The sequence below is a fragment of the Channa argus genome, chromosome 2 (genome assembly GCF_033026475.1).
Source record: "Channa argus isolate prfri chromosome 2, Channa argus male v1.0, whole genome shotgun sequence".
NCBI lineage: Eukaryota > Metazoa > Chordata > Actinopteri > Anabantiformes > Channidae > Channa > Channa argus.
Window position 1 is genome coordinate 14,726,599 of NC_090198.1, and position 10,522 is coordinate 14,737,120.

At 37.0% G+C, this 10,522-nt stretch overlaps 1 protein-coding gene across 1 annotated transcript in view; it reads left to right on the top strand.

Moving 5' to 3' along the window:
* Positions 1 to 2,740, top strand: part of kcna4 (potassium voltage-gated channel, shaker-related subfamily, member 4) — a 38,916-nt gene extending 36,176 nt beyond the window's left edge. The window contains exon 2 of the mRNA XM_067495697.1: positions 2,550 to 2,740. The gene's annotated coding sequence lies outside the window, so the exon portion shown is untranslated. The remainder of the gene's footprint in view (positions 1 to 2,549) is intronic.
* Positions 2,741 to 10,522: the final 7,782 nt, after the last annotated feature.

Consider the following 10,522-nt stretch of genomic DNA (forward strand, 5'->3'; position numbering starts at 1 on the left):
AGTGTGGCAGATGGTAAACGGGCACAACGGAGCAGGGAGAGAAAGGGCTGGGTGGAGCAGAGTGAATTCATTTTGAGTCTTATTCTGGCATAAGCTTAAGTTGCAGATTGTAGCTTTAAGATAACTCGCGTATACAAAACAAACGTATAAATACTACGTTACAGTCTACGTTCGGTACAGCCACTGTGTTGTCGCACAGTGACGCGTATGTGTTGGTTCTCTGTCATATTTTACAGGAGGACTATGGATTTTGAGTGTAACATCAAAAGTTTTTGAATCTTGATGGAAACCTTGATCATTCATTGGGTTTATTTGACAAGCTGCACAATGTGTTGTCTGAGACATTTATAATTTTAATAACACGTCATCTAATAAATGTCTAACAACACAAGATAATTGAATCATTCTAGTTAAAATATGGCAATTATTACGTCAACTTTAGCAACCAAACCCTACCAGCCTGGCAGCTATTGCTGTAGCTCCTGGGGCTGTCAGGCCTCTTTGCCATTTCATTAATCATTTTCAGTACAGTAAACTCACTGCACCACAGCCTCCCATTAGGGAGAAATTGAGCTTAATTTGTTGCCATGATATCTGCTCATACAATCCCAGAAAAGTGTTTTGTTTTAATGTCTTCCAACAGTTTATTTTAATAATGACTGTAAACCTCAACTGAGATTATAGTGTGGTCACCTGTCGTCATGAGGCAGCAGCACAAACATAGCACCTAACATTTTGGTGTTGTCCTGGTATGGCCTTGTTTCCCTCCAGCTATAGGTTGCCTGCTTTAAACTGTACACACATAGGAGCTGCTTTTATTTCAACACATATACACCTAAGAACATGGTTTTATTGCAAAACAGCATTGTGCTCAACTGTAAACAACTTTGCTCCTTTCCTTTTCTCAGACTGACACAGTAACATTTTAGCCTTGGCATTAAATAAGTATGCAGTCAGAAAGACTGAATAATATTGTAAGGATATCTTCTGAACTTGCCTGGCTGCACTTCAGTTTTTCAGATGTTTGTAACAATGTTTTTCCAGTGTTATAACTCATTTAAATATTGGATTCTATATTTAACTCTTATCATTACAGGTACAGAGTATTGGAGGGTAAATACAGGAATGTGTTTATTTATTAAAGTAGCTCTACCCAACAAACAAAACTTGAAATGTAAACATCCACAGGTTTAGCTCTGAAGTCTTAATAAGGGAATTAGATAAAAACACTCAATATGTTTGCTGTAATTGCCTTGTGCCTGCTGCAGCTATGATTGCATACAGAATGCCTCAACTCCTGAGAGACTATGTGGAAATCCTCAAATTATTGAGGTGGAGAATTATACAGCAGCTGCTCTGTTTAAAGAGGACGCTTGCTCTAATAGTGTGCATCTTAATAAGCACAAATAGCTGTGACACAGAACAGTTATTCTGTGAAATGTTTCACCCTACAGGGGGTGGCCAAAACAATGTTTTGAAGACGGAATTTAAATTTGAGCTAAATCAACATAACAAACACAGCTACACAGGAAGGTCACATCAGGGTGATCACTAATGAGGAGCAGCGTTTAACTCTTTGGATGCTGTGCATATCCATCGTGCCACTGTTGGTTTATTACAACCTTGTGATTCCGTAGTGCAGTATTTCCAACACCTATGGAGCAATCAGTACATCAGTACATCAGTACAGTACATCCCCATGCAGTTTGGGTGCAGATTACTGGGTCTGATTCGAGCTTTGCTGGCTCAGCGCATTTAGTTGTGCTGTCATTTGTATTTACCTGAATATAACTCAGCTTTGTAGTAACTGGGAATATTGTCATAAAATTACTTACATTTTTTTTACTATGCAATAAAGGAGAGTAGTAGTAGTAGTAGTATACAATTAATACAATGAACACTTCTATCAGCTTGTCATACAGTACATCTCGTATAGTAAATGCTAACACAGTAGGTAGGTTGCTTTCACTGCATAGACTTTGTGTGTTTCTTTGGAGATGTTACACCATATCGGTTGTTGTTTAGCATTACATATTTCACAAAGTTGCTTTGTTCGAAGTGATTTATAATATGTGCATGTATAGCCTCCGTTGGAAAAACTATTAGACGGAATTAAAAAGGAACTTCATTCCTCCCAAACATATTTACATTTAATGAAATGTTGCAGCCATTAAAACAACATTTATTTCCAAATGCAAATATTTTTTCAGTAAAGAGAAAAGGAATGAACATGATACAGTTAGAAAGAAAAAAGACAAATTAACAACAATTTAACATTATATTGAGAAAGTACGTGTCTCTGTGTATTATGTAACAAAAAATGCACGTAAGTAGGATTTTAATGTGCAAAGCATAAGTCATAAGTACTTCAGAAGGAGTTGCTGCTTAATGACCCTGATGAATATCTGTAGTGGGATGCGTCTTGCCCAACCTCTGGGTGGGCAAGGAAAATATGCACAGTATCTGCATTTGGGCAAATTGCTCCATCTTCTCATCTCTTCATGATGATAGAACTGCATCCATTTCCTGTTTCTTTTTGTCTTTTGCAGCGCTGCCAGTTACAGGGAGAGGGAGGATCCCCCACTTGAAATTGCAGAGAACAAGCAAAACATAAGCACGAGCGGATACTGAAAAGCAACAACGACTGGACGGGACCCAACATCTGGACAGTGGCATTGAGAGTTACTATGTGACATCAGTAAACAAACCCTCGAGGGTTGAGACTGGAGTTGGAAAATGAGTAAGTCGTGGCCCAAAATGATTGCCTTAATTACTACACATATACAGATGTATGAATTGATGAAGAGACATACATAAGCTCAAAGATGTTTTCTTTACCTGTTAAAAAGTGTCTTGTAAGGAACAGATGTGAATATTTTAATATGATAGAGATAATGTTTGGTTGTTACGTCAACATTATGTTTTAGTTGGGTGGGCTTCCTAGGTGTCAACGGTAACTAATAAATGGTGAGTTTGCTCTCTGCTTATGTGCAGTCAGCAGTACGACTTAATCTATTTTTATCTTGTTTCATACTGTCAACCAAACAAGGCTGGCCTGAGTTGCTCACTCAAATGCTGGCAACAAACTTTCAATTCACATTGTGTCATAACACGAGAAAATCCTCATTCAGAAAGTGTATAGAGGGTTGGGAGAGTAATGTGAGACAAATATTGACTGACTCAATGCAACACACTGAAATACATCAGGAGGAAGAATATCCTCTTACATTACGTTCACTTACACTAAAGCAAAGATGTCAGGCACATAAACACCATCATAAATATCTGCCACACTCACTTTCTTTCACAGAAAAACAGCGGATGAAACTCGCTGGGCTTTCTCCGCCCAAGAATCATCCACGCAAAAATGAAATACCTTAGGTTTCTTTCTCAGATGCAAATTTAGAGCTGACCAGCTGCTTTGTTGATATGTTTTCACTTTGACTTTAACTGTATGCAAAAGTAACATGGACGTGTGTTCTATATTTTTTTAAACCTAGCCTTGATAAATACATAACCAAAGGTGAATCCCTGGATTTATTGTATGTTGTGGACTTCTGGAAATTGTTGTGATATAGATGCACACTGAATAGGAAAAAAATGTACATAGCAGACGTTTATACTTGTGTCCTAAGATGTGTTGCAGATAGAGTAATTTGAGACTTTTTACTTTCTTTGACTGTTATGATCGTCGACCATAATCACCCGTGTTCGTTTTGTCCTCATTCATTCATGTCCTTCATATTGTTCTGAATCCTGCACCAACATTTTTCATTGCCATATTTTAGGTTTTTCTTTTCTTTTTTTAAACACCATTCCCATTGAAAATCCACCTGATCATGCCTACATTTGTTGTTAAAACGTAACGTTTCTGATGTTACTTGTGCAGCTTTTTCACAGAAGCATTAGATATTGGTACATCTGTTCAATCTGCAATGTTTCCCGTGGGTGAATTGATTAGAAATGTTTACTAATCCACCACTTTTATTTAATTTTGTAGTAATAAGTTATATCACAGATTTTTATGAACACAGTGTTTTATTTTCCTACATTTTCCTTTAAATTATCCTTTACATACTGTGCTAAATGTAATGGCACTTAAAAGCTTGAATTTAGAGCTCTGGATATTTATGTTGTTTTTGTTTACATTTTTAAACTAAATCCAAAGTTCACATTCTTGCTTTTTTCTACAAATTTGTATCTGTAATTACCTCAGTAAGTATCCCTTAGAAAATGTGTTTACTGAATGTTCAAGAAATTCCATTAGTGTCAGAGAAAAACAGATGTCACAATTTCACTCCTCAAGGGGAGGATTTTTTTTTATTTGGAAAGGAGCAGATACAAATACATTCTTTAATTTCTGTATACCAGCAGTTCTACCATCATCACTAGTGTAGTACAAACCTTAGAGATTGTCAAATCTGTTAAATTGTTGCTTCTCTAAAACATTAGGAGACAAAATAAGCAGTAATGAAAAAGAAGAAATAAAAAGTAAGCTGAACATAAAGCAAAGCTTTAAATAAAGTTAGTGTAAAGATGAAGTATTAGTCCTATTAGTCAGTTGTAAAGTGACAAAGAGAACCAAAACAAATCATGTTTCCTATCTTGACAGATTATGTGGGGTCATCACATCACCATGATGACATTCGTAAACATGGTCCTAGTCCCACATTTGTTATCAAATTATTTGACAATAGAGAAGTAAACAACAAAGAAAATACTCAACAATTAGTATTCATAAATAATATCGGATTTTTAAAAAAATAGCAAAAATAGCTATTAAATAGCACACACCCATTTTTTTAAATGGAAAAAAGAATAACGTTTGGGTAAATACACTTATTAGTTTCCCGAGCAGGAGTTCGTTGAAGAGATTGATGCCACTTTAATGTGGGCAGAATTAATACAAAGCTTAAAACAGATGCTCATTATAAAAAAGAGCATTTTATCAGCCACTTTGTCAACCACCACTGCACCCAGGCAAGAAAGAGTCAGATCCTCCAACTTCCTTATAGTTAGTATGAATAATTAAAAAAGAAACCAACAATATTATCCATCTGTGAGCTTTCGAGGTGCTGGTAGTCAGAGCAAGGCCAGCCCTTTCCCTGTTTCCAGCTTTTAACATAACGTCTGAGACAGAACCTGATTTAGCACATTTGTGTGTGCCGCATACCTCCACCGTTGTCTAAAGAAAATTGGAAAAACACATTAGTAAGACCAGTAGACATTTGTAGAGCGCACTGCACATAAGCATGACCTCTGCTGTGTTAGTTTACATTGACTGTAAGTCTCATGATAGATGTTGTAATTTGCTCTGCGAATGTACTTTGCATGTAAAAATTCCAATGATTTGGTATCAACATTACCATTAAGTTACTGTTGTTATTGATGTTGAGTAGCGTGAGAAGCTTGTGAACTAGTGTAAACCCACATAACCATACTGTAGATCACGTGCATGTGCCACTGGTTCATTTTACACACTGTAGACGTGATCGCTGTTGGTACCCTATTTTTAATTTTGAAAAAAACAAAAAACAAAACAAACATTGACCACATTTGTCCCAGTGCATTGGTGTGGCTCACTAATGTGTTTTAAAAAACATTTGGACAAAAATGGAGATCTATGCCACAGACGAATGAGCTAAATCATGTAGGGGCTTTACAGAAGTTACAATGAGTTGATTAAAGTCTTTATATGGGATGTTTTAAAATAAATAAAATACAAAAAAATTGCCAGCCTAATCCCTTTACTCTTGGTAACAAAATGAATAAGCAGATTTCCTGTAATGTCTTTAGGACGTAAAGGAAATGAAAATATAATCTGTCTGTAGAAATATATTTTCAGAAGTTATTTTATTACAATGAGCTTCTCAGATTATGCGCCTGAAGCACAAGTCGTTCCAAACCTGAGGGGCTCTCATGGCAGATGCCTCAGTTCTGGCCTGAAGTTTTGACTTGGCAACAGTCACCGCCTGAAGATTTCATGCTGACTGTTGGATGTAGCAAGTCCAGATGCGGATCTATTATGTGAACATCCAATACTGGCCAGAAGCTGCACTGCAACAACACTGATACATTTGTAAGACACAAATGAATCTAGTGATGTGTTCAGCTACAGCTCTGTATTTTAACATGCAGCACAAGAGACAGTAAGCCAAAGAGTAACACGCCCACAGGTTAATAGAGACAACAAGAACAGGATCAGCCTGAGAATTGATCCTTGAGGCCATCATATCTAATCAAGCAGAACAAACTAGCACAAATAGAGACTGAAAGAATTCTGCTTAACTACGCAGTCTGTAACCCATTTTCTCAGTCTCCAAATTAAAATAATTTATTTGGTTAGTGGCTGCAATTATGTCAAGTTGCACTGCCCTCACTTAAATCTGCTTTCGTCAGGAGGGCAATAGTGTAGTATCATGTATGAGACATGAAAATAATAAAAGTGTATAGGCAGATTTTGAAAGCGAATGAATATTCTCATATATGTTTGCTGAGTGAGAAGAAATTACAAAGCCTCTATCTGGTGTTATCATGGATATTCATCACTTTCATGTCACGAGTAGAAAAATATGCTGAGGACTAAACAAACGTCCTTCACTTTAGTACTGCTAGTTGTTCCTGTGGATTTTAAAAATACCTGCAGTATCAGGTTTTGTGATAACTATTGTGATTCAGCACAGTGAGTAGATTTTAAGAAGCTGTTAAAGAGGTTAACAGTTAGTCTGTGTGGGGACATTAGATAACACACAGAACAAGGTGAGAGGAGAAAATTTTAATTACAATCACCTCTGAGCTGGAAACCCCCAACGCTGCATTTATGATGTTCCTCATCAGGATAGCTACTGGTCAGGGGAGGAGAAGATTCACCCACAGTTTAAACAAGTTATGATGTTAAATAACAAAGCATATTTAAGAGAAGAATGGACCTGATTCACAAGAAAATGTATCCTGGGGATGGATTATGCATTAGGAGTAGCTAAAGCTCAGTGTGCACATTGCGAGAAACTGCTTTTCTATGGAAGCTCATCCATTCATGTAAGGCCTTAACAACTCTGAGACTTCTCTACTCCACAGAGCAACTAGGCAAGATTAACTTTAAGATGAATGTCTCCCTTAATCAATAGCAAAGGATTTCTTTAAAAAACAAACAAACAGCCCATTGACCACACATACAAGCCTGGCAAAACAACAGCCAAGTGTATAGATTCATTGTTCACTGTTCCTAGATTTGACTGCCAAAAAACACAATCAGATACTGAAGTCTTTGCAGTTGTCATACTGCACAGTAAATGTAGCCCAATTCTTAATTTCAGTACAAAAAGAGCTTCGGGATGTTGCTTATTCTTGTGGTCTGTTGTTGTACAACTAGGTAAACACCCCAAACATCCGGACATTAATCACAGAGCTTTAACTGCATGAGGAATTAGTGATAAAATATTTTTTTTTATGTTATTCCAATGAACTAAATTGTAATTTCTTCTTATTTATGATCAGTTATCAGCAGTTGTTTGTTAGGCTTCACCCTCTAAACCCAGTGCTCTGTCAGTCTTATCCAGAGTAGAGGAAGAGTCCATTCACAAGTAAAATAGTTTTTTTGTGAAAGGATGAGAGTGCCCCAAATACATTTTCTTAATTTAAATAAACCGAAGTCAAACTATATGGAAAATGGATCAACGCTGACTACCTTTGCCCATAATAAGCAGGGCAGATGTGTTGACACAAAAGATACTATTTCCAGGTCTGAATTTATTGTTCCTGTTTTGAATTTAATTTAAAAAGGAACATCTCAAAAGAAGGAACAGAACAACCTGACTGAGCCCAGTATCTTCATGCTGCACCCAAGCAGCACTATAGACATTTCCAAAAAACTCAGTGTGACAGACATAAACAAAAATAATGCATTAGTCTGAGGAGAAAAAAGAAAAAAGTAGCATTTACTGTAACATCCACAGTGTTAGATAACACAGGAAACTCATTTTATGTCTTAATCACCTTAAGAACATGGTGGCTTATGAGGAGCACTGCAAAACAGTCGAACAGTGATGCAGATTGTATTTGTTTAGTATTCGTGCTGAATATTATGTGACTGAGTGGATTTCAGGTTGTTTTGCACCATCTGCCTCCTGCAGAACCGTATTAGTGCTTTTGCTGCAAATACAATGATTACAGTGTTTGCCTGGTCACATCCATAGGAAATTGTCTCATGTAAGAGACAAATAAAATGTGTTGCTGAATTCATATGTGTTTGATGAAAGGTATATTGAGCTACTGTCAGCTCAAATGACCCGGTTAATAACAGGGTTTGCACCTCTCACTTGATGTGAGAACGACTCAGTGGTCAGTACTTAAACTTACCATTTTGTTCATAATTAAAAGATGGCACATTCTTTCTGACATTATGTTACTGATTAAATGGTAATAGTTTTCATTAGTATAAACTTTAAAGTCAACCTGGTTATATTGGCATAGCTTTATCTTTCTGGATCAAAGTGCAAAGAAGCTGTGAGACTATGTTATGCCACTCAAAGAAGAGGAATTATATGCTTCCGTGCTAATCGGAGGGCATTAGCATTTCTACCTATGTAATGATGACCACACAACTAACAGAGTGGTGAAAAATGTGGTTGGTCACATGCACACATGTTGGGGTCAGAGCACCTGTCCTCCAACATAAAAACATAACCAGAGAGCTTAGTGCTGCCAGGTTCACTGAGAAAATACCTGCTTCCCGACTGATTCTCCTGGCTGCTCAATATGCTTCTGATTACACCAGCCCTCATTCATCAAGCTACTGGACATGTGAATATGAGCATACAAAACGTTTAGTTTTCTTGAGGATAGTTTATAAAGCGTGTTGGTTAAACAAATCAACATAACAATTGATAGGCAGATCTTCAAGCACCCTCTGGTTTCAGTTTCTGAAATGTGACCAATAAATGCTTTTAAATTGCTATGAATCATTGTAAACTGAATCATTTTGAGATTGTCACATAAAACCTGAGCACATCTACTTTAACAGCCAGGTTCATAGAGCAAAAAAATCAGCAGCTGCAGCCTTGATAGAGAAAAGTAAAAAGTGTAGATTGTATCACGTAATCTCTGCTCTGTAGTGTGTTTGTGGCAGTGTTGTGTTTTATGTCACTATTGGTAATAAACAGTTTGATGCTCAGTGCCACTGCAGCTCAACACATTGCAGTGTAAGAAAACACATAAACAGACAAAATATAAGTGGATGAAGAAAACATTTTCACCAATTTGTCAAAATATGACGAACACATTGATCAGTTTGGCAACATACACAATAGAGCAACAACAAACAATAGAATATAGTTGGTTGTGTTTTATATGTTCCATATATGTTGTCACTTGGATTAACATGCAACAGTGTGGCTGCTTGAATTGTGTTTTGTGTATCTGCACATATTTTTAGGCCAGTGCGATTTTTGTGTGATAAAATATGATTTAACATGCTGCTGACAATCCAAAGACCCACATGGAAGCACAGAGCATTAAAAGATGATTACAAACAGTGTACTTCAGCCTGTGCAGACCAATTACTATGGTGACTTGGAAATCACAGCAGATCTTTCAGCAGAATGCATGTGGGTTATGGCACTTTTCCCCTCAACAAGCCTCCGGATTTATAGGCCAAGAATCATTAGGCAAGTATAATTATGTGTACAATGTTAAAATGGCCTTTCCCCCCATTATTGTCTGCATTTAGGTCAGACATTTGAAGCTGAGAATCAGCTGTTGGTCCTTATTTTGCAGTTTCTGAAAGTTACTCCATAAGAGCTTGATGAAGGACGGCCACTGTGTAAGAATGACACAGAACATACAAATTAAGAATAGATTTCTAAGTGGAATTGCAAGAAAGGGATTAAAGCCCATAATAATCAGGTGCCTATACAAGCAGGTACAGTTCAGTCAGACCATGGTCACATTTTCTGTCATTTATGTGGTGGTGGTACATTAGTCACATGATCCTCACAATCATCTCACCTATAGAAAGGTCAATCATCTACATGCAGCCAGCACAGACATGGCTGCTGTGATGTCGAATGACTTCCAAGATGGCAACTACCTAACTGTTTTTAGAACGAGGGCGATGACAGGATGGTGTGTTTGTTTTAATGTTAGTGCTTTCTGTATATGTAAGCGTAATATTCAAACTGTTCCTTTGTCACTGCCTGGTCACTCAAAACAAAGGAGGGAAACCGTAATCAATCAGAAAAGGAAAACTGACAGTTGCTATTAATGAACATGTAAAATATTTCTACAGTCTGGGTGTTGAGAAATATCCATGTGAGTTTTGGCCAGCCTTGCTTTTAATCTGCATGATGCTTTGTTTTGAGAAAATTGCATCGCTAACCCAAGGTATGTTTATGTTCTTTTCCTGAAGGTGCTCCTCTCCTTCTCTATCATTCTCTTTCTCTCTCTCTCTGTATCTTTGGAGCTTGTCACTTCTGACCTTAAGTCTCTTTTTTTTGTTTTCGTTTTTGTTTGTTTGTTTGTTTTG